General features: G+C 37.3%; 1 long non-coding RNA gene across 1 annotated transcript in view; it reads left to right on the forward strand.

Annotated features, from left to right (window-relative positions):
- Positions 1-26,730, forward strand: part of LOC106026848 (uncharacterized) — a 32,070-nt gene extending 5,340 nt beyond the window's left edge. Inside the window, exons 2-5 of the long non-coding RNA XR_001200425.2 lie at positions 13,387-13,536; positions 14,456-14,628; positions 16,075-16,160; positions 25,142-26,730. This is a non-coding gene — a long non-coding RNA (uncharacterized LOC106026848). The remainder of the gene's footprint in view (positions 1-13,386; positions 13,537-14,455; positions 14,629-16,074; positions 16,161-25,141) is intronic.
- Positions 26,731-27,907: the final 1,177 nt, after the last annotated feature.

Genomic DNA, 27,907 nt, shown 5'->3' on the forward strand with positions numbered 1-27,907 from the left:
GCAAGCAAGACTAATCTAAAATTAGTATTAGTGAAAAGTCAGAAGAAAGCACGAATGGCACTGAAAACTCTGTTTACTTAAATAATAGAAAATTTTCCAAAAAAGAAGAAAGAATTAAACACACATTGTCTTGGTCACTTTTCTCTCATTGCTGGGACACAACACCTGACACCCAAAATGAAGGAAGGAAAGGTTTGTTTTGCTCACTGTTTGTGGAGGTTTCAGTGCATAATCAGCTGGCTCCAAGGCAGAGCGGCATGGCACTGGGCAACACCTCAAGGCAGCAGCCAGAGCAAAAAGGCTCTCCTCCTACCTTATATTGTACAAAGCCACCCCACCCTTCTAGAGCAGGTGTAGCACTAAAAAATCTCTGTGCTCTCCTCTTGCACAGGATGAAGATATTTACAAAGTAAGGATCTTGGCTACCTGCTGAGTGGCTCAGTTAAACTTTTGAAGTTCTCAAGTTGACACAATGTATCAACCACAACACACAAAATAAGTAAGGCATATAAAATCCCAAATACCCAAGATCAGAAAAGAACTTCTCCAGGACATATCATAGTGAAAATCCCAGATATTCCACACGATAACAGAATCGGAAAAGTAACAAGTCACTTATAGAAGTAAACCCATTAGAATTTCATCAGTCTACTCAACACAAACTTTAAAGACCAGGAGAGCTGGTAGTGAAATGTTCCAAGCTCTAAAAGTAAACAATTTCTACACTAGGTTGACATAACTTCCAAAATTATCTTTCAAAATTGATGTAGAAATGATATATTTCCATAATAAAGAACACCTAAAAAGTTCATAACCACTAAAGTGACTCCAGAAAAATCCTTAAGAATATTTTAGAAAGAAACAAAAATGAAGCTAATGACCAAGGTCTAATAGAATGAATACACAGGTAGGTAAGCAATTAAGTAGAAAGAAAAGATAAGGTGTCAGCAAAAGAAAAATAAGACAATGATTGGAACAAGACAATAACTGTCAGTAATAACTGTCAACGTGAATAATCTGAATTTCCCAGTTAAAGGACACAGATTGGTAGAATGGATCAAAACTTAACAGTATATTGTACATAACAAGTACATTTAACTGAAATGAATCTATGGATTATAAATCAAAGGGTGGAGAGCAATATTCCACACATCAGGAACCTCCCCCCACAGAAAAAGCAGATATAGTTGCCCTGTATTCAAGCAACGTAGGCTTCAAAGTAAAAACTGATCAAATGAGGCAAAGAAGATCATTAAATATTGGTTAAGGGAAAAATCCAATAGGAAGAGATAATAATAACATATATGTCTCAAACAGCAGTGTATCCAACTTAATATAGCAAGTATAAAATGGAACATAAAAATCCAATGAACAAAAAAATTATAGTGGGGGAACTCAATATCCCACTATCACAAATATATCAACTAGACAAAAAAATTATAAAATCAAATATCAGAGGGGCTGGGGATTTAGCTCAGTGGCATAAGCACCTGTCTTGCAAGCAGGCAGTCGTGAGTTCGATCCCTGGTACTGATAAAAAGGAAAAAAAAAAGAAAAAAAAATCAAATATCAGAGCTGGAAAAAAAAAAAAACTTTGAACAAATTGATTTAACAGATATCTATAGAGTGTTCCATGCAAAAAAGAATACACATTCTTCTCAGCAGAACAGAAACATTTTCCAAAATAGATCACATGGTAACCAATAAAACAATTTTAGGTAAATGTATAAAAACTGAAATTATACCATGAATATTACCAGATTATAGCAAAATAAAACTAGGAATAAATGGCAAAAGAAAACACAGAAATTATACATATGCATGGAAATTAAACAATAGGTTTACATCAATTGTAAAGAAAAAATAAAGTTTCTAGAACTAAATGATGATGTTAGTACAACATACCAGAATTTATCCAAGTTATATTAAAAAGCTACAGTAATAAAAGCAGTGCAAAAACAGACATCAGTGGTACAGAACAGAGGGTGCAGGAGCAATCCTGAGCATGTACAACAATTCGATCTTTGACAAAGGGGCCATAAACATACTGAAAGAAAGATAGCCTCTTTATTAAATGGTATTGAGAAAACTAGCTATTATGGATTGTGTTTAGATATCCCTTCAAAGCCTCATTCACTCATAAGTGGCGCTTTTTGGAGCTAGCTGGATCTAGGGGTGTGTGATACTGGGGATAAAGGTGTATGGTAATAAATCAGCACGCTGATTGGAGTTCAGAGTGGAAATGGATGGTGCCCCTCAAAGGACTGGTAGCCTGGGTGGAATAAAAGAGAAAGGCAGCCTGGCCACTTGCTCCCTTGCTGTTCATTCTCTTCTATTCACCATGTCACGGGCTGTTTCTCCTCTGCAGTGTTCTTCTGTCATGCCACTCTGTGTTTAAAAAAAAAAAAAAGCCAACTATGGACAGAAACCTCTACAAACTGTAAGCAGAAATCAAACTTTCCTCCTTTAACTTTGGGTGTCAGGTATTTTGTCTCAGCCATGAGAAAAGTACCAAACCCTAGCTATTCATATGCAAAAGATTGAATGCAGACCCATGTTTCTCACTATGTACTAAATTTAAATCAATATAGAGAAAATATCTGAATGTTAAAACAGAAATATTAAAGTCATAGGCATAGACAAGGACTCTCCGCACAGTATCTTAGCTACATGAGAAATAACACATAGAATCAATAAATGAATCATACCAAATTTAAAAAATTTCAGCACAGAAAAAGAAACAAACAAGAACCCCTACAGAAAGGTAAAAAATTGCCACCTATTCCTAAGACAGAGGACTAATATTTAGAATATACAAAGAACTCAAACAAAACTTAGACCCCCCCCCCAAAAAAAGACCAAATCAAAAAATGGGCAAATGAAGTGATTGGACATTTTAAAGAAGAAAAATTACAAGTGCTCAATAAATTCATGAAAGAATGTTCGACATCAATGATCACTAGAAAAATGCAAATTAAAACAATACCGAGATTTCATCTTGTCCCAAAAAGAATGAGTATCATCAAGAAATTAAATAATCAGGGGCTGGGGATTTAGCTCAGCGGCATAAGAGCTTGCCTTGCAAGCAGGCAGTTGTGAGTTCGATCCCTGGTACCGATAAAAAACGAAAAAGACCAAAAAAAAAAAAAAAAAAGAAATTAAATAATCACAAGTGCTGGCAAAGACACAAGAAAAACAAAAAATTCTGCACTGTTCCTAGGAAAGTAAACTAGTACAACCACTATGGAAATCAGTATGGAGACTCCTTAAAAAAGCTAAAACTACAAATTCCATTTGACTCAGGTTTTCTCCTTTGATATATCTTCCCCAAATAGTTACAGACATATTACAGTGCTACATGCATATCCATGGTTATGACAGCACAATCCCACATAATAGCTAAATCTTGAAAGTAGCCTACATGTCCACCAACAGATGAATGGATAAAGAAATTTTGTATTTACACACAGTGAGGTCCTACTCTGCTATAAAGATAAATGAGATATTCATAGGAAAATACATGTACCTTGATACCATAATAGTAAGTGGAACAAATCAGATACATGGGCTTAAAGAGTGCAGTTTCTTGTATGTGAGAAACCCAAGTTATAAATAAAGAGCAAAGTAAAAGACAGATACTAGGAAGATACATCATTCTTACATAGGAAAGGGATCAAAAGATGGAACATGGGGACAGGAAGAGGAAGGAAAGGGAATGAAGAAATTATATAAATAATATATATATAGTTGTACTATATATATATATACAAGAATACATAAACCTTATATACTGCAAATATGCATTTTTTTTAATGACTAAAATGGATTTTGATACTGGGGATGGATCTGTTGCTAGGACTACCTTACCATGTGGTTCATAGGAAGAGTTCAGAAAGATTTGGAGATTCCCTAGAATTGAGAATCCCCAGAATTCGATAAGCCAACCTTGCTGGATGCTACTGGTCTGATAAAAGCTGATAAAAATGCAAGCAGTAAAGACCAGTCTCAGGAGGTTTCACGTGAGAACATGGACTACGTTGCAGTTAGATTCAAGACGCTATGTTGCATTCTGTCAGAAAATTTGTCTGCATTTTGCTCAGTTCTGAGATTTTGCAGGAGACTGAGATTAAGGACAGTGGTCCAATTAATCTGGAACAGGAAATTTCAAGGGATCCCAACATTCAGACTGTGGCATGAGTAATACTTTACCCTTTTAGAGAGAAATACACTGAGAAAGAGAAGCAAACCCATTTCTGTTTCTGCAGAAATGAAGGGTCAGTATAGTTAGTTGGCCTGGAGAAGAGTGTGGTTGCTGCAAACATCAGGTTTGGAGCCTCTAGCCAGCCTTATCAAGAAAAAGAAAGAAAAAACTCAAATTCACACAATAAGGACTGAAAAGAGAGAAATTACTACAGATCCCATGGAAATTCAAAAGACCTACTTTGAAAATGTCTACTCACAAAGGGTGGAAAACACAGAGGAAATGGACAGATTTCTAGAAACATATGAAACACCAAAGCTCAACCAAGAAGATATAGCAATTTTGAATAACCCAATATCAGCTATTGAAATTGAAAATGGGATTAAAAATTTACCAACAAAGAAAAAATCCAGATCCTGATGAGTTCACAGATGAATTCCACAAGAAATTTAGAGAAGATTTAATGACAATAATTCCTCAAACTCTTCAATGAAATTGAAAGAAAAGCAGTCCTCTCTAACTCATTCCTGGAGGCAAGTATTACTCTGATGCCAAACCAGAGAAAGATCCAACCAAAAAGGAAAACTATAGGCCAATCTCACTGATGAACACTGATGCAAAAATTCTCAATAAAACACTGACAAATAGAATGCAGCAAATCATCAAGAAGATTACACATCATGACCAAGTGGGATTTATTTCAGGAATGCAGGGATGGTTTAACATATACAGATCAATAAATGTAATACACCACATCAAAGAGCCTAAAACAAAAATCACATGATCATCTCAATAGACACAGAAAAAGTTTTTGATAAAGTCCAAAACTTGTTCATGATAATAAAAAAAACCCTACAGAAACTCAGAATAGATGGTATCTACCTTAATCTCATAAAGGCCATCTATGACAAACCAACAGCCAACATTATGGATACTTTCACTCTAAACTGAAAATTTTCACTCTAAAATCAGAAACAACACAAGGATGTCCACTATCACCACTCCTATTCAATATAGTTCTGGAAATATTAGCCAGAGCAATCAGACAAGAGAGAGAAATAAAAGGAATAAAGATAGGAAAAGAAGTTAAATTATCACTATCTGCACATGACACGATACTCTATATAGAAGATCCCAAAAAAACTCCATTAAAAGACTATTAGAGGTAATAAACAAATTCAGCGGTGTAGCTGGATACAAAGTCAATACTCAAAAATCAGCAGCATTCTTGTACACAAACAAAGAACTCACTGAGAAAGAAATTATGGAAATATCCTTTTTCACAATAGCATCTAAAAAGATGAGATACTTAGGAATCAATCTAACCAAGAATACAAAAGACCTATATGCTGAAAATTATGCTATGCTAAAAAAAGGAGGTTGAAGAGGATATTAGAAAATGGAAGGATATTCCTTGCCCTTGATTAGAAAGAACCAACATTGTGAATATGGCCATACTCCCAAAATTGTTATACAGATTTAATGCAATCCCAATCAAAATACTATTAACATATCTTACAGACCTAGAGAAAACATTCCTAAAATTCCTCTGGAAGCAGAAGAAACCTAGAATAACAAAGGCAATTTTGGGCAATAAAGACAAGGCAGGAGGCATCTCAATTCCTGGCTTAAAACTATACTACAAAGCTACAGTGACAAAATCAGCACAGTACTGGCAAAGAAATAGACCTGAGGATCAATGGAACAGATTAGAAGATGCAGACACTACCACAAAGACACTCAGCTACCTTACATTTGACAAAGGGGCTAAACATGTTCACTGGAAGAAGGATAGCTTCTTTAATAAATGGTGCTGGAAAACTCAGCTTTCCACATGCCGAAGGCTGAAACTAGACCCATGTCTATCACCATGCACAAAACTAAAGTCTAAGTGGATCAAAGACCTAATTATTAAAACAGAAACACTGTATCTACTGGAGAACAAGGTAGGTAGAAATCTTAGGTGTAGGCAGAGAATTCATGAACAAAACTTAAACCACATGGGAAGTACTTGAAAGAATCAACAACTGGGATCTTCTATTACTAAAATTTTTTGCACTTCAAAATAAATCATGAACAAAGTAAAAAGAAAACCCCCAGAATGGGAAAGAATTTTAGCTGGCAATCTCTCAGAGAAAGGACTTGGATACAGAACATATAAAGAATTGAAAAGCATCAGGCCCCCAAATTCAATGACTCAATCCAAAAATGGGCATCTGAGATTAACACATATTTCTCAGATGAAGATATACAAATGGCAAATAAATATATGAAGAAATGTTCATCATCACTGGTCATTCAAGAAATGCAAATTAAAACAACACTGAGATAACATCTCACCCCAGAAAGAATGGCTGCCATCAAATAATCAACTGATAACAAATGTTAGAGAGGTTGGGGGGGAGGGAGGCACATTTCTCCATTGTTGGTGGAGTTCAGACTGGTGCAACCACTGTGGAAATCAGTATGGACATTCCTCAACAAGCTGGGATTAGAAGTTCCATTCAACCCAGCCATTTCCCCCATGAGTATTTTCCTAGAAAATTTGAAAAGATTATGTCACAGTGATATATGGCACCCATGTTTACAGCAGCACAATTTATGATAGCTAAATCTTGGAAACAACCAAAATGTCCATCATCACAGAGTGGATGAAAAAGATGTGGTACTTTTATACAATGGAATATTACTCAGCTCTAAAAAGGGATGATCTTGAGGCTTTTATAGGTAAATGCAGGCAACTTGAGAGTATCGTGATAAGTTAAATAAATCAGACTCATATTTGTAAATGTCATATTGTCTCACTAGTATAAAAAATAATAAAAACTGAAAGTAATAAGGTCAAATGTATAATATATATCGTAATAATGAAAGGGAAAGGAAGTGCTCTAAAGGATATAACTGCATGTTTAAGTGTGTAAAATAGATAACCATACTACTAAGTTTTTGTTAGTTTATCAAACAGAATAGTTTGCCGTGTCATTGTTTGATGTCCACTTTTTATGCTTTGATTTTGTAACTTGAACAACTATTTCTAAGATAACGATATGTAAATTATAAGTAGTGATTTCTTAGTTTTTTTAAAAATTCTGTGTTATTTCTATCCTTTTATATCTTGCTTTTTTCTCTCTAAAAAAAAATCAGAATTAGAAAGAAGCCAGGCTCAGTTGGTTCCTCTCTAAAATGACATCCAACCAAGCACTGTCTCCAGGGGACACTGACGTGTCTTGGACTGGAGTCCCCCACTCAGCTGTCATACTGGACAGCACCCATTTTTGCTCCACTCTCCTGGTGCATTTCTCCCTGGAGGCCTCTGGCATTGCCCACTTTTACTGTGTCTGTGTGGACTAAATCCTCGCCTCTCGTGCCACAATCCAGGAGTCAGGGAGAATGCACCGATTAACCTTTCCTTTTTCTGCATTGAGATCTATCTGTTTCTTCCCTTCAGATATCTCTGGGTCCAGGGATCCACCTCCATCCTCCTCTTCATCAAGTTGCTCCCTTTCATTCTGAATCTTGGAGAAGCCCGCTTGCTGCTGCTTACCCCTCCACCATCTTCCCAGAAGTCTCTCTTTACATATTCTATAAAAAATATTAGCAGGCTGGGGACTTAGCTCAGTGGCACAAACACCTGCCTTGTAACCATGAGTTTGAGCCCCAGTACCAAAAGCAAAAAAAATATTAGCATACTTTCCATTCTATTCTACACTGCCTTTCCTTTCCACACAGACTTCTTTTCTTACCAATATGTTTAAAGCAATCTCTTTTAGTGGTTGTATAATTTCACTGTCCTATTGAGTGATAGATAATTTTCAAACTTTGGAATCACTTTACAAAGGTTATATAAGCATCTGTGGAATAACTTTCCCAAGGTGGAACTTCTAGATTGAATTAGGAATGTTTGTTCCTAAATTATCTTATTTTACTTCTTAATTTCAGCTCTGGGAATTGAACTCAAGGATAATCTACCACTAAGCTAGTTCTCTGTTATTTTTATTTTGAGACAGACCCTCCCTAAACTGTACGTATCTGTCTGGAACATGCCGACCTCTCGCGTCAGACTTGCAAGCAGGTGGAGTTACAGGCTTGCACCATAATGCACAACTTTATATTTATAATTTTGATACATGTTATAAATTCTCTTGAAAGACATTGTTTTCATTTTAATTCCTTCTAGAATGTCCTACTCACCCATCCCATATCTTCTACCTCCTCCAAATCTATTGATATTATTATAATTGAATGAAATACCTGTTTGCCCACTTTTGACCAACATTGTGTTATCAAATTTGGGGGATTTGGGTAACATGATAGGTAGTTTTATTTATCATTCTTTTTTAATTAAACATTTGATGTATTTAAGAATTTTATTTTCTAGATTATTCATGTCCTTCACCTGTTTTTCCCCTGGGTTCCTGGTCTTTGCTTGTTGTTTTTTATAGTAATTCTTTACAGTGGAGTTTACTTACCAGCACACTAAAACCAGCCCCATAGGACAGCTGTGTGTATTGACCTGTGAGTCCCAAAGTGACCAGTGAAACCAGTGCAGTTTGAACAGCCCATTCACTACATGGGCCACAGTATGGAAAGAGGCAGTCCAGAATCTATTAGGTATGAAGTCTGCTTTTGGGCAGCACTGTCATGTTTTATCATCTAGAGGAAGTATTTGCCAATTCCCATCTTTATTAAAGGTTTTTAATAAGATTAGGCACTTTAAATGTCTTATTAGCGTGCATATCATGTTTTTAACTTTCATTGGATATAATAATATATAATACGGTGAAATACACCATTAGATATTCTTACATTTAATTATTCTTTTATATGCTAAAGTTCAAAATTAATTCTACTAAAAGATTTATAGCTAATAAGAACTTTCGCATAACTCACTGCTTTTTAACTCCTGCTTCTAGGTGCTGTTTACTAATTTCTGGTGCTATGTATTGACTTCCTGCGATCAGAGATGACCACTCTGCACTGTAGATCATTAGCATCCCTTCCTCTCCAGCAATTCTCACAGTAACATTTTATTACAAAAAAGTATTACATCATTAATTACCCAGTCAATATTTACATTATTATTATTAATCAAATACAGTTTCCTGCAAAGCCAGGTAGTAAGTGTCTTTAATAAAATGTAACTAACATTTGCTTAATTTTTTCTTGCATAATCTCCCTATAAAACTATCTTTTGCATTTTCTGTCATATCTGGTGTGCACCTGTTGACCGTATGTTACAAATGCTCAGTGCACCAGACAGACATCAATTCTGGGTCGCACTGAGCTTTCAAGGTGAATGTTCATTTCCTTAAGTCTCAATTCAGCCAGCATCCAGAGACTTTCATTTGTCACTTATTCCTTAATATTTTATTCCATGGGTCAATATCCTTTATTAAGGATATTTTATCCTTAATATTTAATATTCCTAAATATTTTATTCCATGGGTCCTTTGTCTTCTTCATTTTTGGTTTGCTTTCCCATGTTAGTGGAATGAATTTGTAGAATTTACTTTGTATATTCTCATGGGCAGTAGACTGTGGGAGTCCCACGTATCTAAAAACGCTAGTATTCTTTGCTCCAATTTAAATAGCAGTTTGTTTTCACTATTAAATTCTTTTTTTAAATTTTTTTATTTAAAGAGGAAACAAAACAAAACAAAACAAAGCAGTAAAAGGGTACAAGTAATACAGAATTTCAAGAAAAAAATATACAGTAAGAAATCACTAGTTAATAGATGACATACTGTCATCTTAGAAACAATTGTCCAAATTACAAAATTAAAGCATACAAAGTGAACATTCATACAGTGAGATGGCAGACAGTTCTGTTCAATGATCCAACAACACTATTAAATTCTAGGCTGAAAATAATTTCCCTTCAGAATTTATCATCTACTTTTTAGGGTTATACGAACCACTTTAATTCTTAATCTTTTTTTATGTGTCCTGTTTTTCATTATCCAACTTTTGAGAGTTTTTTTCTTAATCCCTGTTGTTCTGATATTTCATAAAGATAGACACACCATGGATTATTGCTTTTAATTTGTTCATCAAAATTTATTTCCTTGTTCTACATACTTTTTATCTTTTATTTTCTGAATGATTATGGCCTTCAGTTCTAGCAAATTTTCTTGCACAATTACTTTCTCTCCTTCAAGAAATATTTTTTTCTCTCAAATGGATCACTTTATGTTCACATCATTTCTCTCCTACTTTCCATTTCTACATCATATTATTTTTAGACTTTAGAAGATCACCTCAAGTGCATTTCCCAGTTTACCTCTTATACTTATTTTGCTATGATCTTATTAATTTCTCACTGTAATCTAATTTTTCTGAGAATTATGCTCATAATAGGGATGCAATGTCACCTCTCATCTTTTAGAGACATCAGTTCTATAGTATTTGAAGTTTTCTTTTCTGCCCTACATAATGTCTTTCCTCTTTTATTTTCTCTCTCTCTCTCTCTCTCTCTCTCTCTCTCTCTAAATATCTGATATTCCTGCCTGTCCATGTTTTGGAGCAAAATAGAAAGAAGCTGACGACAAGCTCTAAGCACCTGAACAAGATTGTGAAGCAGAAGCTGTCACTTTTGGGCATCTCCTGTGTGGAGGATTTGCTGTGGAGAAGCATCCTCCAATCTCATAGATGCACAGGTGCTGGCAAACCTTCTGTGAGCAGAGGAGGAAGAGAGAACAAAGCAATGCAGATTTTTACCCAAAACTCTTTTGTACCCCTACATCCTGCTTCCCCATTGTGCCCGGTGTTTCTGCTTAATCTTCTCATATCACAACCCTGCAGCCCTCAAGCAGGGCAGGGGAGACCACTCAGGAAAAACATCTGTTCCGGGTGAGGACTATGATCCTCTGTTTGCCACGCCCAGCTTCATTTCAGCTTTCTGCAGTACGTGATGTTTTCTAGTTCAGGTTTTCCAAGAAGTTTTATGGAATAAAATACTCTGTTTTCCTTCAGTATTTCTAGCTCAGCCCATATGAGAATATAGTTTCCTCCTCCTTGAGGTCAGTTCTTATCTCTCATCTGTTTTCTGTTTTCTGTCTTCCACAACTGGTTTCAGTGTCTTGCACACTGCTGGTTCCTCTCTCATCTTCCGAGTCCTACTGGAAGCAGAACTTTTATATTACTACAAAATCATTTTAGAGTGCTCTTGGATGGGGAGGTGGAGATACAGAATAACACACAGATATTTGCTATGTTTTTGCAAGACCTTCTCTTTTACCTTCTATTTAGGTCCAGTTTTTAAATTATGCTCAAACATGAGGTGCAAACTTTGTACCTTTTCTCTGAGCCCTTAGAACATTAATGCCACATATTCCTTGGTAGAATAGGTCCAAAAATTATGTCCTTTTAAAAGATTTTTTTCACTGTCTTTTATGGTCATTGGTTTATGGAGGCTTTCTACTTCTCCATAAACCTTCTCAAAATTTGATATTTGGAGCTTCTGGTTCTACAGATGTTGTATTTCTGATTCTTTAATCTGTTTGTTCTATAGCATAAGATTCAAGGGAATTAACAACGTTCTCCACAACAGCCAAAATGTGGAAGAAGCCCAAATGTCCCCTTGGGAAATAAATGGTAAAATGTAGTATATCCATACAATGGAATATTATTCAACCTTAAAAAGAAATTCTGTTACCCGATATATCATGGACCAACTTGAGGACATTATACCAAGTGGAGCAAGTAAGCTTGTCACAAAAGGACAAGCATCATATTATTCTATTTGTATGAAGACCTAAGGGACTCAAATTCATACAGTTTTCCAGGGCTGGTGAGTAGGAAAAATTACATACATTTTGCTAAAATTAAATCTGTAACAAAACGCATGTAAGATTTTCTCTCATGCCCAGGTATGATGGCACACATCTGTAATGCCAGCATTTGGGAAGCTGAATCAAGAGGATCTTTTGAATATGAGGACAGTCTAGGTTACATAGTGAGTTCAAGACCAGTCTGTGAGTTCAAGTGACTTCATCTCAACATTGTTTTCTGCCCTCATGTTTGCATCTTTAATTATACAGTTCAATTGCATAAAGTATAATCATATTGAGTAGCGTCACTATCATTCAGCCACAGAACTTTCCATCCTGCAAAAGCAAACCTCAGTGTCCAATCAACAGCGTCCCAGTATTTCCTTCTCAGAGGAGCTCAAACTGGTAAAACTGAGCCTCTGGGTAGCTGAGTTAGCTGGGCTTACAAACACATGCTACCAGCTACTCAGGAGGCTGAAGCAGGAGGATCACCTAAGAAGAAAAAAGAAAAATAAGGAAAGAAAGAAAGAAACATAAGAAGAGAGAGAGAGAGAGAATCAGAATATTTTTGTTGTGATTATTTGATTTAATTATTTCTCACATTTAGTTATTTAGTCCTTATATGAAAATTTTATGATTTTAAACTTATAAAATGTCCACGTGGTGCTTTTTTAAGCTGGCTCTTTTCACTTTGTCGTAACTAATCATAAGTTGTTAATGATATTTATTGTAAAATATGTTTCCGTTTTCACTGTTTGCTCAAAGAATGATCCTCCCCCTCCTCCTTACAGGGCTTTTGCTTTTCTGGAATGTCTAAGGACCTTGTACTTTCCTTTGCGCTGGGGATTCCCTCCTGGCACGGTGGAGGTTGAATCTTACTTGCTCATGCTCTGGCTGATAGTGGCAGTGTCTTCTGGGTGTAGGATGTCCCCCTGGTTAGGTTTAGTAGCCTCTGGGGCACTTCTCAACTTCTACATCAGAAGCTTTCACTCTCAATATCCTACTCTGTTATTGCTTCTTGCTATTTAACAGAAGTTAAGATTAGGGCAAGGAATGGCCTAAACTAGCTAACTTTTCAAATGCAGTCTCCCACCTAATCACCCTGCAGTGAGCCCCAGGAGTCTTCTCTGAGCCTCTGTTTCTATCTAAAGACTCTGGGCTGAGACTTCCTCGCACTGCTGGTCAGCATCATAGCCTTTTCCTGGGAGGTTCCATGGTCTGTATTTTTATTTTTCCCATCTTTAAGAACTGTCTGCTGTTATTACACACTAATGATGCTCAATCCTACTTTTAGCGCTGTGATAGCTTTATATTTTCAGTAACTTTTATCTGCGGGCTGGGTCCCCTTCTTGTCCTACGGTTGTTCTTCATAGTGACTTTTTTTAAAAGCCTGAGTAGGAAACTATTTCTTCTTAGATCAACATCGAGCTGGTACATTGCGTGCTTTTGAACAGCGCTGAATAGCTCTCCACACTTGAGTGGCACCCCACTGAGTCACTCACAGCCACGTGTGCCCAAAGGAACCCTGAGGACCAGGCCAAGGTGCTTGTCTCTGCCAGCTGCTAGGTAAGTGAAGCCTGTTGCTTTTTTGCATACCATCACTTCACAAGCACTTCCCCAGGCGTGCAGAGAGCTGCTGTGCTCTGCCCTCTGAGAGGAAACACTGGCAGTTTTGATACCAACGCCATAAAGAATCAATGCATGGCAATGGCTACAGAGGGACATAAGGCATACTTTTGTTCAGCAGCAATTAGTGCATTCCGGTAAAGCCAGTTCTGGGCAGGGAATAGAGGGAGTAGCTACAAAATGGCCTTTGTCCGAACTCCCATAAAAAATTCTACCCAGTGGGAGTAAACACAGACATAGTCCAGAGAGTCGATTGTAGATGTCCTGGATCTTGGCTTTGCCAGTGAAATTATCTCAGGAATTTGAGGACTGCAGTCTGTTAAAGGAGGAGGGAAACAAATTCTTCCCTGAGAAAAGGTACCACATTCAGAAAGAGTTAATTCTAGAGCTGAGGCCTTATTACTTAGTAAAGATTTGATTTCTAAAGAGTTGAGTAAGTTTCTTGTATAAATAGCAAACAGATGTAGCCAAAGGGAGACAGTTCTCCTTCTTGATCTAGCTCCCATGTCTATCCCTAGGTCCCACACACACATAGAAATGTGTTGGCCACTTTGATTCTAAGATAATAACCTTAAAACTGTGTTACAGCTCTGGAATTACACAGGTAAAACTTGTTCACTGGGCAGGCGTAATTATCACTTTAGAACTTCAAAAAATGATGATCTAAGGATTTAAATGACTAGATGAAGTTTACATGATAGTATTGATCTTCTTCTAACCAATCTACGTGCATTACCTGGACATCAGAGCTATCATCCCTGTTGCCTGCCGCTAAGGCCTAATCTTGTCTTGTTTACCTGTAAGATGACCACATCTCTGTGTCATACTTTCCTCCTCTTTACAATGGACACCATGACAGTGTTTTCACAGAACCCAGGGAGCAGGAGTTGAAGCTGTGGCACGATCAGAACAAAGAGTACCAGCCACTTAGCAGACGATGCGTGGACCTGTCTTGATTTTTGTGCAGACTCACAAAGCAAGAGTCTGTCCAAGATCAGCAGCATATGCTTTAACGTTTTCATCAGTGGGAAGGTATTTGAACTGGTACATTTGACTCTCGCGTTTGGTTAATTGTATATTAAGAAGGTAGCAGTCAGATGAATGGTGTGACTTCTTGATTACTTGGACATGAAGGAAGCTACGAAATCTTAAGTAAAAATCACCAGGGAGTGGAGCAGAAAAATGAAGCAGGGAATACTCTAATTTACCTTTTGTTTTCTTTTCCTTTCTTTTCTTTTCTTTTTCCCCCAAAGAGATAGGATTTGCTCTGTAGGTTTACCTAAAAGAGAGTCTGGTAACAATTACTTTAAATGAAAATCCTGGGACCTAGACCAAGGGCTGCCTCATTCACTAACCAGTTACCTTAATTTCCTTATCTGTTAAGATAAGGAAAATAGCAGAATTTCCAACTAGGTCTTCTGATAGCCATTCTGGAACTTTCTTTCCTTGTAAAAACTAGTCATGATTTATCTCAAATCCAGGCTCCATCCAACTACCATAAAAATGATGATAAATGATACTATAATTCTAGGTTGAATGGAAAAAACTGTAACACATCAGACCTCAAAAAGTAGGAGCAAACCTTTGCAAACTAATATAATAAAGTATAGCTAGACATACTTGGGTCCTTCTTAGGCAGTGAGTTCTCTTTTTGGCCTACTACAAAGTATTTTCCCTAGTTTCACTTCTAATGATTTATGTCTGCTGGACTTTGATATATAGTTTAACTTTTGTGGAAGTTTGAACATGTTACAAGTGGAAGATTGGGAGCAGGGTGTGAGTTTAACGCCTGCCCATTCTGGTCTGCTCCAACCCATCTGAAGTAATTCAGAATGTTGTCGCTGTCATCATAGATACCCCTCACTGGCTACCATGTCCTAGGTGCTTAGAACATCCTTATATGATTCTCCATTCTTCCATTCTATTTTGCAATTTTCCTTGTATTTAAACTTTCTGTGACCATAGGGATTCCACCCAGGGCTCCTGGCATGCCTGGAAAGTGCTTTTCCTCTGGGATTCATTCCCAGCCTCTATAATGAAAACACTTAAATACACTGAAGTTTAGTTATTTTGACAGCTACTTTGGTCACATAAATATGACTGAAAGTGGAAAGTTTCTGTGTTGTAGACCAGCTTACAGGGCTGGAAAAGGACAGCCTCAGATTGTACATTTCCTCTATGTTGTATTAGGTGTAAGTAATCTAGAGATGATTTAAAATCTGTGGGAAGATATGTTCAGGTTATATGAAAGTGTGACATTATTTTATAAAAAGGACTTGATGCACCAATGATGTATAATTAAATGAAAAATAAAAGTTAGGTGTTCCTGGATTTTGGTATCTGGACAGAGTCCTGGACCAATCTTCTGCAGATGCCAAAGAGTAAGTATATGTTGTTAATTCATTAACATTATATTTAAACTAGCACTTTAACTCAAGCCTGTACAAAGCACAGATAACACAAGTGTTTTCTCTGCAGGGTACATCACAGCCCTCTTAAAGATCCAGCATTTCAGCTCTACACTTAGAGGCTCACTCTAAAGTACAAAATCATCAACCAGAAAGGTAAAATACATGCTAGTTATTATAGTTCAAAAGTGATTTACAGCTTGGGAGCCAAAGTATGAAAGTAGATAATCACTTCATTCTAATATCAATGGGGTTTTGGCCATTCTGAAACACCAACAGGGAATTAATTGGAGGCTTCACACCTATTAATGACTTGATAAACTTACAACTAAAGAATCCACAAATAAACAAGATCAACTGCAACTGTAAAGCTAATGTGTATAAGAAGGCAGAACAACATACAAGAAACTTTTAGAATTAAGCTATCTATATTCAAATGCTGCTCTGCCATATGCAAAATGGGAAAATTCTCCATTATATGCTGATATTATCATCTGCAAAATGGGACCCATAAGAGTGACTAGTTGTTGGTGACCACAGATTACAGCTTGAGTCTAGAGGTCATCTGAGGCTGTCCTTTTCCTGCTCGGTGAGCTGGGCTGCAACACAGAAGCTTTCTACTTTCTCCCACCACAGCTGAAGCCCTATGGCTAGTGACACTGTAGCTCTCACAGGGCAACATAAGCCCTGCTGAGGATAACAAGGATCTTTAAAGCAATGCAGGAGCAGTAATAAAAATTTCACTTGGGGAAAACACAGTTTCCTTATTGATCTGGGTCTCATCTTTGAAAGATAGTTTTGTTCTTTTAGTAGCCCACCCGCCATAATCACTGTGACTGCTCCTGGAATCACTCACTACCCACCCTGTGCACTGGCTAATAAAAATAGCAGCAAGCTGGACGGTCATTGTCCATCCTGCAGCACTGACTTCCAGCCCTCCTTGTGTGCATTACTAAATTGTCTCTCTCTTGTGTCATCCTTGACGCATCCCTCATACAGGTAGTTGGGGACCTTGGCCAGGTTCCTGGCAATTAGTGCATAGAGTTGGTGTAAGAATTAAAGAATTAAAATTCGTAAAGTACTCAGGAGAGTACTGGACATGTAGTAAGTATTTGATAAGCATTAACACGGTTTGCTCACCTCCTTTCCCTGATGACTTCCCTTAAGGGAGGTAGAGAAAGCATGATTCCAAATCTAAAGGATCCAATTCTAGTTTCACACCCTAGAAAAGGAAGAGGCAACTCCAACATTTTTCATCTGACAAGGAAAAATTACATAAAGCAATGTAGTGTTCAGTAAGATAATAAGTTTGCATTCCTGTTTGCAAAAGTCTCTGAGATAACTATACTTGCACTTCTGTAATCATTTACTTCCCCGGACTTTTGACATTTCAGTCGCTTCTGTATGAAGCTTAATGTTCCACCACTAGAAGAGTGAAAAACAGAAATGAGGCTGATGTTTATACAACTTGTGACGATACCATTTTGGCCCAGAGAAGTATGATTCATTGTGTTCTATGTGGCTGTTTAGTGTCTAGATAAATCTTCAATAATACACTTATCCTGCAGACTAGACACTACCAGAATCACCTTCCAGTGATCATTCATCTACATCACAATTGCATTTTCCTGGCAAGTAACCTACTTTATGAAGTTAGTGTTTGGATACTGTGTGTGTAATATATGACAGGAGACAAGTGGAGAAATGGGAGATGAGAAAATTTAAAAGCAGTGTCATTAATTGTAATTTCACGAGCTAGTTAGTAATAATGACGTTGAATTTTAAGTGTCCATTCTTCTAAGAAAAAATAGGGTTCTTGTATAATAAAAATGAGTGCATAGAATAAAGAATAGAATGATAATTAGCAGAGACAAGGTAGAAAAGAAACAATGAGTTGACCAAAAGTCATTAAGTTTCACATGGTTTGAAGGAGTAACTTTTGAGGAGCAAGATGACTGTAGTCAACAATAGTGTATATTTCAAAACAATAATAAAGTATGATCTTAGAGTGTAACTCAACAGCAGAGCACACGCTTAACATACATGAACGCCTTCGGGTACTGTCATGGTATCTAATCAGAACCCTCTGGCTGGGAGGAAATATATTTGAATACAGTGGTTCCTGGTTATACTATTTGGTAGCCAAGGAGACTTGAATATTTTGTGCCTTCATTTCCTAATGCACATAATAAAAGAATCAACAGCCCCAAATAACACGGCTACTGTAATTGGAAGAGCTCAGGAAAGTGCCAGCAGACTGCAAGCCCTCAGTACAAATGTTGGTTTTTATTATTACCATTATTAGCCTTCCAGGGCTCACTGTGAAGGGTGAAGCTGAATTTCTGACCCTGCCCAAGGAGGTGTGCAGTTGGAGTACCCAGGGTCCTCTGCTGGGAAACCAGGGCAGGCTTATCCACAGAGACGGAACTGACTCTTAATCAGATAAACTTTTATCTGAGTAAAATATCCCATTGGGTCTGGGAATCTGTTCTTATGAAAAATCACCAAACTGTGATTTTTTCCAATTTCCCCAAATACCTTGGAAACTATACTAGAGATGGAATTTGAGTGTTTTTTATTATGCAAATGATCATAGTATTTGGTAATTGAAAATGCAAATAAGCAATGACAAACAAAACCCTAAATGCCACAATCCATCCACAGTTGTCCTCCGGAAAGCTGATATCAACACATTTGCATATGTGCATCTTTTTTCTGTGATTACCCATAATGTAACCCTATCACAAAAATGTGATTACATGGCTGTGTCACTTATGTGATTTTATTTGATGATTCTGTCTTTTCCTTGGCGGCTTTCATCAGCTTTTTTAACGCTTGTCAGATTTTCCTGATCTGTCAGGCTGACATCATTATAACCACTTTACAAATGGGAAAATTAATGTTTGGGGAGCGCAGGTGAACTTGCCAAAGTCCACAAGCAGCAGAGCCAGACCTCAGCCCAGGTGCCAAAGCCTGTTCTGTAATTCAAACTCCCTGCCTCTGCCATCCCGCTTACAGTGCTGTGCTGTGTATCTGTTTCATCCCCTGTAACAAAACCATCAATTATCCCGCCAAACCCAGTTTTCCACTGAGATAAAAAATGTGGCATGTATTTTTTTCTGTATATATTCTTTGGTTATTTTCATAGGAAAAGAGGTTTCTAGAAGTGGAATTGTTGAATTAAAAGATGGTGTATTTTAAGCTAGTGATAGATACTGCCATATTGGTCTTCAAAAATATAAATGAGGATGCTCATTTCGCTCTCCTTCATTGTATAACTTTAATTGACAAATATTTATTACAACATGTTAACTGACAAATACATAGTAAGGACCTGTTTGAGTCAAGGCATTAAGAATAGTACATTTATATATGTTGGGTTATTATTGTAATACATGGAGAATTACATATTTTTAAGCATTTATTGTCTAATAATCTAGGAAAAGGGTGGGCCCCAGGTAAGAAGAAATGGATGCCCAGTGAGGTTAGTAGCATCCGTAAGGCCATGCGGTGGAGGAAGCAAAGAGCTAGCTTCAAAGCTGGGTCCGCTAAGCTCCAAAAGCAGTGTTTGGTTATTCTATCGCCCAAGCAAGTTACAAAGTTCATTTGGGGGATTTTCTGCAATTTCTTGTGCCCTTCCCAAAGCCACATATTTTGAGTGGACCGTTAAAGGGGAACAAGTATAACCAAAGAATATATACAGAAATAAATACAGCCAATTCTTGCAGCGTTCTAAGACTAACCTGAGTGCTGTGAATCTCCTAATTTTGCCTGCCCGTAGAAAGTCAGCATCCGACGCAAGCCCCAGGGATGTCTGTACAGTCCATTTTCAAGTGACACTGAAACCAAAAGCATCAGCATCAAATCATTTATTTTAAAAATCTGGAAGCAGAGGGCCGGAGGAAAAGGCTACCTTGCCCACTCTCTTGGTCACTTTCTCATTGCTGAGACACCATGCCTGACACTCACCAAGTAAAATTAAAAGCTCAGATGGTAGAAGTTTCAGTCTACAGTCAGCTGACTCCAAGCACAGAGGGCACAGCTGGGGAAAAAGAGCTCATGCAGAGTGGAGGGAAGAAGAGAGGGATCAAGGGAGGAAGGAGAGAGATAGAATATTCCAGGTCACCCCAGTGGCCCACTCCTCCATCTGAGTTTCATTGCCCAATATCATATTTAGCTATAAACCCTTGGGGAGCATCTAGTTATAGACCATAATACCCAGAGTCAGGTGGCAGGTAACAATAGTAAAGGGACCAGAACTCAGATTCCTTAACCCACAGACCTGCTCACATTCATACAATTTTCCAAACAAGACCCCATAATTCTTGATGCTTTCTGCAAGTCCAGGAAGCCCTCTGTCATTCCATGAGTGACCGGTCAGAAGGAAAGGCACAGTCCCTACCCAAGCATCTATTTCTCACCCTTATCTCTGTCCATCACCCTTCACAATGTTGCTCATAAAAGTATAACCTCTATGAAAAAACCACCAACAAAGTAAAATAACAAAATAGTTGCAAGTCATATGCAGAAACATATATAATTACTAATGGATAAGCAGGTTGTACAAACATAAATTTTAAAAAATAAAGAATCCCATGAAAAAAATGAAGCTAAAGAAGCATTTTAGAGGAAATAAAGCATAAGTAGCCAACTCTACTAATAAGTCTCACTCATAATTAAATTTAAATTACAATAACAGCAATTATTAAACACAAATAGCAAAAAAAAGTAGTGACAAAATGATGATAGGTCATTTTAAATAAAATTACCAAATGTTCAGGAGATATGTATTAATCTTTGGCTTCTTCTAACTCACTTTCTGTATCATTCGAGTAACATAGAAGGAAATGTTTCCCATTATTTGCTATGCTAATTAAACAATTTAATCTCCCTTGTCTGAACTCCCATACAATGAATTAAAAGCAAAATGAAATCTAGTTACCATAAAAAAAAAAATGGGTTCTAATTCTGGGCAACAAAGACAGGCAGAGGACGTCACAATCCCTGACATAAAATTATACTACGAGGCTACTGTGATTAAAAAAAAAGCATAGTACTGGCAAAAAGAAAGAAAGGAGAGAGAGAGAGAGAAAAAAAAGGAAAGACAGAATGAAAGAGAAATAGAAAAAAGAAAAGAAAGAAAGAGGAAAAAAAGAAAAATAAGCACAGACCAGATGATCATTGGAAAAGATGAGAAGACACAGAAACAACTCCAACCACACTCAGCCACCTTATCTTTGTAAAAGGGGCCCAACAGGTTCACTGGAAGAAGGAAGCTTCTAAATAAATGGAACAGGAAAAACTGGCTTTCCACGTGCTGAAGTCCAAGACTAGATCTGTGTCAGTTACTATACACTACACTAAAATTGAAATGACTCAAAGATCTAAATATTAAAACAGAAACATTAAACTTTCTGGAAGAGAGAACAGGTAGAATTCTTGAAGATATAGGTATAGACAAAGATTTTATGAACAAAACTCTGATTGTATGAGAAATACACAGAATCAACAACTTGGACCTCATCTGATTAAAAAGCTTTTGGACAGCAAAAGAAATCATCAACAGAATGGAAAGTCAACCTATAGAATGGGAGAAATTTCTGACCAGTTGTTTCTCAAAGGATTAATCCTTTGAGAATTTTAAAATCTAGAGCATACAAAGAATTGAAAAGAAATTAGACCCTCTCCAAATTTAAAGACTCAATCTAAAAATGGGCATCTAAGATAAATGCACACTTCTCAGATGAAGAAGTACAACCAACAAATATATATTTGAGAAAATGTTCAACGCCATTGGTCATTCGAGAGATACAAATTAAAACAACACAAGATTCCATGTTACCCCAGAAAGAATGGCCATTATCAAGAAAATCAACCAATTACAAATGCTGGTGGGAATGTGGGGGAAAGGGAAATCTCCACTGTTGATGAGAGTGAAGCCACCATGAAAGTCAGGGCAGAGAGTCTTCAAAAAGCTAAGACTGGAGATCCTGTTGGCCCAGCTCTCCTTCCTTTGGGTATTTTCCCAAAAGAATTGAAAGCATCTGTAGCAATATATGCACAGCCGTGTTTATAGCAGCACAGTTTGTAAGTGTTGGAAACAACCCAAATGCCCATCAGCTGAGGAATAGATCTTTTTAAATGTGGGGTTTTTGTGGGTCTTTTTTTTTTTTACCCATTTCTAGGTAATGGATGCACCTTGAAACCATTCTGTTAAGTGAATATAATTTGGACAAACATGTAAATATCTTGTATCTGTAGAAGCAAAATGTGTAACGCATATTGTGAAATAGGAAGAAATCATTCAAAAGTAAAAAAAAAAAAAGGGGGTGAGCAAGAAGGAGGAGGGGAGGGGCTGGGGATTTAGCTCAGCGGCATAAGCACCTGCCTTGCAAGCAGGCGGCCGTGAGTTCGATCCCTGGTACCAATAAAAATGAAAAAGACAAAAAAAAAAAAAAAAAAAAAAAAAAAAGAAGGAGGAGGGAAAAGAAAGTAGAAAAATGAAAATGAGAAAAGAAGGATAAAAATGGAGGCAAAGCTTTGTAAATAAGGAGGGAAGAGAGTCAAAAGAATGGGAAGGGAATGAAAAAAATAGGAATCAAAACATATCATGTACAGGTACAAAGTTCCTATCATAAATATGATCACTATGTACATCTAAATGATACCAATAAGCTTAATAATAATAAAAAAGAAAAAGATGCTTCATAAAATATATCTTGCCCAGCCACAGATTAAGAGAAAGTAAATACAACACATAGTTATATTCCACAAAAAATTTCTATCTCGACATGTAGCAGACTTACAACTTCAGAAGAAGATAATCATTTTTAAAAATGGGCAAAATATTTGCAGAAACATATGACCAAAGAAGACATACAAACATAAAAACATATGAAAAGATATTCAGCATCATTAGCCATTAAGAAAAACAGATTAAAGCCATGATGAGCTTTTACTTCACATCCATAGGATATCTATGACTTACATATCAAGCACTGGCAAAAACCTAGAGCAACTAGAACTTTCAAATGTTGCTGGTAAGGGCTGGGGATTTAGCTCAGCAGCATAAGTGCCTGCCTTGCAAGCAGGCAGTCATGAGTTCGATTCCCGGTACCGATAAAAATGAAAAAGACAAAAAAAAGTTTTAAAAAATGTTGCTGGTAATAATGTTATATGGTACAAACACTTCAGGAAACAGTTGGCAGTTTCTGGAGTTAGACATGTTAAAATGATGGAAAGATAAAATTTAGAAACTGGGAGAAAATATTTACAAATTACACATCTGACAAAAGACTAGCATCTAAAATATATAAAATTCTCAACATTCAAAATTAAGAAAGCCAACAATCCAACTAGAAAATGGACAAATTGCATGACCAAGCACTTAACTGAATCAGGCAGACACACGGCACATAAGCGCATGGGAAGATGTTCAAAATCACTAGCCATTGGACAAATGCAAGTTAAAACCACAATAAGATATCATCACGTACTTATCAGAATGGCTCAAATGAAAAACAGCAAGTAAGAATGTGGAGTAACTGGATTACCCACATTGCTGGTATAAACGTAAAATGATGTAGCCCTTGTAAGACACAATTTCTTTTAAAACTAAAATATAGCTACCATGTCTTCAGGGACTGAACCCTTGAACTCTATGCTAAAGAAATGAAAACATATTTACACAAAAATCTGTATACAAACATTCATAGCAGCTTAATTCATAATAGCCAAAATGAAAAACTAATAACAAAATGAAAAACCTTCAACAGGTTAGTTTTGGAACAAATTAAGGTGAATTCATACTATGGATTACTATTCAGCAACACCCACCTTCAAAGACTTTCTGGGAACTATATTAAGTTAAAAAAAGTCAATTCCAAAAGATTAGATAATGTTAGATCACAATTATATGATAGTCTTGAAGTAACAAAAGAAGAGATTAATGGTTTCTTGGAGCTCAGGTCAGGTTAAATGTAGAGAAGGGAGGTAAGTACAGATATATATGGGCAACATTAAAGATTTTTATCATAATGGAACTATTGCGTACCTTGACAGAGGTGATAGATACACAGACACATGATCTGGTAAAACTGCATAGCCCTGGACAGACACAAATGACCACAAATACATCTGGGGAGATTTATACTTCTCAGTGTTTTATATTGACATTAATATCCTGATGGTAATAGTGTTTGTATTTTTCAAAATATCAATCTCAGAGGAAACTAAGAAATTATTTGTTACAGCTATATGAATCAGCAGTTTTCTAAAAATTAAAGATTTAATTTAAAAACATTTAATAAGTTATTATATGACTTAGCAATTGTATGTCTAGGCATTGATTCCAGAGCAATAAAAACATAAAATCTTGCAACAAAATATTTATAACAGCCAAAAATAGCAAAAAGCAACCAAGCCAATGAATCTTGGTTTTGAAACGAATGGATAAGTGAACTGTGGTATATCCATACAAACGAAGGCCATTCAGCAGTAGAGGAGAATGAACTATTTCTGTACTCAACAACCCGAGTAAATTTTCGAATAATTACTCCAGACAAAAAGAGAGAATCTGTTGCCATATATGATTCCTTTGGTATAAAATTCTAAATAAAGCAAACAAATACATAGTGACAAAAAGCAGATCTGTACCTCTTTGGAGACAAGGTTGGGGTGTGAAAAAGTGGGAAATAGAAATCATAAAACAGGTGACAAACACCTGCCTGGCAGGTGTGAGGTCGTGAGTTCAATTCTCAGTACAAAAAAAAAGAAAGAAAGAAAAATGAAAGAAAGAAAGTAAAGAAAAAGAAAATGGGACGAGAAAGTTTGGGAGTACAAAAGATGTGTTCATTATCTTATTGCGATTATTTGATAAGTACATGCATGTGTATATGTAAAAAATGACTGAATTATTTATCGTATGTTATTTATACCTCCATTAAGCTATTAAAAACCAGCATCAACAACATATCTTGCCTTGAATTTCCTACCCCACAATAACTTTATTTTTCCTATAACCTCCTACTGCTCTTCACAGTTTTTACGTGTTAAATAGTCATTGCATGACGATTCACAGATTTTTCACTCGTTGAAGTCATTGCGTGATTTTTCATGTTTCTTTATCTTCCCATCAGACTCTCTTGGAAACATGAATAGAAAGAACAAGAAATAATAATAAAGTCATCCCAACAAACAGTGAGAGAGGACAAAAGCTCCTGTCATTAGTCATCAGGATGAAGTGCAGAGGATCAGGATCACTGAGGATCTGTGTAAGAACTTGGCCCGGTGTCTGAAGCATCCTGACTGTGCTCTTTCCGCTGCACCTCAGGAACCAGGGGAGAATATTTTTCTCTCCAGTTCCACATCCTTTAGGCTCAGCCCAGAGATCACAGAATGGTTAAAAACGGTCAACCTAAAATGAAATGATTCTCAAGGGAAGAAAGTTGATCATCCAATTGGTAAAAGTTCTAGGGAGTCACTGGGTCAAATTTGGCCAAGGGACGGGATCCCAGATGAAATCTGCACAATGCGGGCTCTCTGAGTTCCTAGTCCTCTGCCTTTGCATCTGGGTAATCCTGGTCTTGTCTGCTCTGGAGAAATCATCCTATCTCTGAGGAATAAAATCTATGAGGGCTCAGTGAAACCACCTTCACCCGTTCAGTCTATCAGAAAATTCTGCCTCAGGAGTGGGGAGGATCTGAAATGTTCTTGGTGTTTCTATCTCTTTCAGAGGCAGATTCTACATCAGAATTCAAATAGGAATCCAGTTTGCAAATCCCTAACAGATATCTCTTTGCCCTGCCACAGCCCACCTCTGCCAAAAGGCAAGCCTGACCCTCTACAGCTCAGGACCTCCTTCCTTTTGGGGCAAGGTGTATAGTATCTTGAGAGATATTAAGTATGTCTTCCAAAGGGATTCTCCAGAGTTCTCACGTGAGAGAGGATGCAAAAAGTACTAATTGGGGAGATGTTGGAACTTAGGACCCTGGGAAGCTAAGCAAGCACCTCCCTTCCCTGGTAAGCGGCTGTGAGTGGCAGGCTGTGGCCCTTCCAGGGGGAGAACCACCAGCAGCTCCTGAGATCTACGCCATGTTGGAACTTAGGACACTAGGAAGCCAAGCAAGCAGCTCCCCTCCCTGGTAACTGGCTGTGGTGTGGCAGGCTGTGGCCCTTCCCAGGGGAGAATCATCAGTGTCTCCTGAGATCTGCACCATATTGGAACTTAGGACACTGGGAAACCAAGCAACCAGCCTGCCTCCCTGCTAAGCAGTAGTGAACCTACTGGTGCATGGCCTAGAGCCTAACATCCCACTTCCCCTACCCTCCTTCTCCTGTCCCCCATTAGCAAATGGGAACCAGAAATCTGAGCATCTCCTGGGAGGTTGACCATAGCAAATAAGGGGGATTTCCTTCTACCATCTCTTGGAAGGCAAATATTTTTATTACTGTTTTGCTCTATTCTGATTAATGGTACTGCTCTATTCAATATTCTGTTTTGATAAGTTCTATAATGTTCTGTATTTCATTTTATTTTGATATATGTGATTAAAAGAACAACTATTGTAAAGATAACAAATTATTCTGTGATACCTATTACTGTTATCCCAGTAACCTGCTGTGAAGTTCTGTATCAATTTCACTGTATGATCTTAGTTGGCTTTGTTCTGTCTTGTTCTGTTGTATTTTACTATTTTCAAAATAAAAATTTTTTTTAAAAAAGGTACTAGTTGGCTATACTAACCTTCCCTCGCCAGAAACAGAACAACTTTTGTTTGTTTGTTTGTTTGAGGCAGCATCTCACATGTAGTATAGGCTGGCCTTGAACTTGCTCATGTAACGCAGGCTGGCTGGGAGCTCACAGTTACTCATCCTGCCTCAGCTTCCCAAGTGCTATGATTACAGATGTGTGCCACCACCCCCAGCTGGAAATAGAACAACTTTTGCAATTAGATATGGCCAAGAATCTAAGTTCTGACCACAAAGATGTGCACAAGAAGGCTGTGCAGGACTTCCCTAAGTAACACTTCCTGAAGAGCTGCCTTTGATCATAGAAGCATCTCTCTCCTTCTGTTGCCTGGATGTAGATGTCTTAGCTAAAGCTTCTTTAGCCACTTACGACAGAGCAATGAGGAAACCACCTGCTAAAGGTGATAGATAAAAGCCTGGCATCCTCGGGTCCATCAACTGCCATACCAGCCTGAAGTGCCCACTTCTGGACATTCTCATGTACAAGAGAAACCCACGTCAATTGCTTGTGTGTCATTGTTATTTTGAGGGCTTCCACTGATGCACGTGATAGAAACTTTAAAACAGTTGCTCTTCCCTGCTCCCACACTTGCTGGATTCTCTTAGGATTTTCCCTATTTCTATTCCTTCACTTGACTATGAACTTGGTAAGAGAAAATTTTAGCAATTTTCAAATGCCTCTCACCCTCCTGCCTAACACACACCAAGAACTTGTTCAGTATTTTTAAATATTGAAGGAAATTATTTCTAAGATAAAATTCAAATGCTAGCTTGAGTTAAAATGCCCTCCTCTGTTCCTTTTCCCTGGGGGTAACTACTGCTCCACCATAGATGATTAATGGTGACTGGCCCCAGAGCTTTTCTTACTGATAAATTCAACTGGCTTGGACCAGAAATACGGGTGAAAAATAGCCATTGTTGGTTCTCCTCCCACTCACCCGGGCTCTTCCCCCTCACTTGCCAATCATAAAATCACGGCTTTGTTCAAGCAAAGTGCACTGTTATATTTCTGACCTCTCAAATCCCAACCAAAACTCTAGGAATGGCATAACCAACAAGTCCCCATGTCCCCATTATTCCTGGCATTTCCAAGTCAATATTTATCTAAAATATCCAAACACTGCTTTAATAATTTTCTCTCTCAGATTGCAGTC

This window comes from Cavia porcellus, unplaced genomic scaffold, assembly GCF_034190915.1.
Source record: "Cavia porcellus strain 051 isolate PalLab524CR breed Dunkin Hartley unplaced genomic scaffold, mCavPor4.1 scaffold_32, whole genome shotgun sequence".
Classification (NCBI taxonomy): Eukaryota; Metazoa; Chordata; class Mammalia; order Rodentia; family Caviidae; genus Cavia; species Cavia porcellus.